This window comes from Gouania willdenowi, chromosome 17 (assembly GCF_900634775.1).
Source record: "Gouania willdenowi chromosome 17, fGouWil2.1, whole genome shotgun sequence".
In the NCBI taxonomy this organism is placed as follows: Eukaryota; Metazoa; Chordata; class Actinopteri; order Blenniiformes; family Gobiesocidae; genus Gouania; species Gouania willdenowi.
This window is the reverse complement of record NC_041060.1, coordinates 15,813,241-15,815,616: the sequence shown is the minus strand read 5'-3', so window position 1 is coordinate 15,815,616 and position 2,376 is coordinate 15,813,241.

Genomic DNA, 2,376 nt, shown 5'->3' with positions numbered 1-2,376 from the left:
ATTATCGAAAATAGATTGTGGCCAAACCTTTGCTTTAGATGAGCATGCAGTGTTTTGAATAGTTGCCATGACAACGCCTCTGATAATGGCACAGCCAGGCCAATTTTGTCTCTCATTGTTGGTCTCGGGTCTTTGCACGCAGCTGCAGGCGTGTGCAATTTAGGGTTCAATTTTAGACAGATTGCACAGTGCAGACACGCACACAGCGTAGCAAGGAACTCTGGGAAAGGTTAATACTGTCAGCAGGGAATAAAGGAACACATACAGATGAGTGAAATGCATTTCTTACATGTTTTTAAACAATTCAACATTTCTTCATTTTAACAGTAAAGGTAAATAAGTACTATCGATGTAACAACATATGGGACGCCGATTGTAATGTTGTGCATGCTAAAATAAACATTTAGCAAAAAACCACATATGAAAAACGGATATCAATTTTTTTTTAATGATACTTTTGGCCAGATTGACATCAATATTTGTGAAATTTATAATATTTATTCTCGTAAGAAATATGTCAATGTAATTTCAAATGTTAAATAATAAATCTAAATCCAAATGTCACTGAGGTTTTATTTTGGTACTTTCGGTGAATTAGTATATTAGCTAAATATTTAGTTTCACTCATGACATTTAGAATTAACATTTAGATTTAGATTCAACATTTAGATTTAGCATTTAGATTTAGATTCAACATTTAGATTTAGCATTTAAATTTAACATTTAATATTTAACATTTAGCATTTAGCTGTTAGCATTTAGCCATTAGCATTTAGATTTAACATTTAGCATTTAGATTTAGCATTTAGATTTAACATTTATATTTAAATGTAACAATTATATTTGACATTTAGATTTAATGTTTAATATTTAGATTTAATGTTTAACATTTAGATTTAGATTTAACACTGACATTTTTACAAGAAAATAATCTCAAATTTCACAAATATTGCTGTAAACCTGATCAAAGAAAACATAAGAAAATTCACGTTTTTTTAAACAAAAAGTTGCTGTTTTTTTTAGCATGCACAACTTTACAATCGGCGCCCAATAACAACAAACGAATGAATGTGAGTCAAAAATAAATGTATCGTCAGCATTTGATAATCCCTTTGATGATTTGAATAAAACCTTTGAAGGGTTTTATTCACTTTTCCCCAGAGATTCAAGGGGAAAAGTTTAACAACCTGGAGAGAAACGAAAGCTTTGTCTCTTTCGTTTAGTCAAACAAGAAATTTCTCCACGCTTTGCGACAGCTACGAGCAGAAAGACACTTTTGCATAATTCATCACAGCCAAAGCGAACCAAGCTAAGCTTATTTAATCTTTTTCAATCATGTCCAATGTCACCACAACTATTCAAAAGCAGCTTCAGCTCAGCTGACGGTGGTTTAACTGCTCGTCTTAACTGTCCTGTGCTGAAAAGAAGAAGTTATCCATGAATTTAATAAAACATTTGATGTGCTAATGGTTTTTAAATCACATTAAGATCCCATTGAAAAATGGCTCCATTCACATTTGTAGGCTTTTAGAATCATTTACTCTCTGTATATTGAAATTATATAGAAACTGGCCACAAATGACCATAACAAATGCAGTCCTCTATAACTTTATAACTTCAGTTTGAAGTTTAGATCATTAGAATTTAAGAAATTTAGTTTTAGAATTTTAACTTTAGACTTTTACAACTTTAACAATAGAACTTTAAAACGTTACACTTGTAGAACTTTAACTTTAGAATTTCAACTTAAAAACTTCAGAATTTTAACTTTAGACTTTTAGAACTTTACCTGCAATAAAGAACTTTCGAACTTTACCTTTAGAACGTCAGAATTTTAACTTTAGAAATGTGACTTTAAAACTTCTTTTAACTTTAGAACTTCAATTTTAAAACTTCAGATCATTAACTTTAAGAAATTAAACTAGACTTTTAGAACTTTGCTACTTTAACTTAAAGAACTTTTGAACTGTAACTTCAGACATTTCACTTTAGAAATGTAACTTTAAACTTCAGAACTTTAACTTTAAAACTTCAGATCTTTAACTTTAAAGCTTTAACTTGAAACTTTTAGAATTTTAACTTTACGAATTTCACATTTAAAAACCTCAGAACTTCAACTTTAAAACTTTAACCTGACACCTGTGTATTTTCCATTGTGATAAAGAGTTTAGCAGCACTATTTCAGGACAACCAAGAGCACAGATAAGAAAAGCAACAGAAGCTCGAATCAAAAAGGAAATATTTGCAGACTTGCAGCAGATTTAAATTAAAAGTGTAAAAGATGCAAATGCAGCAGTTAATGTGAAATTACTTGAGCATTAAACATTCCTCAGGATGTTAGAGTGCAACACTTATTTAACACCCTTTTTGCTGCAG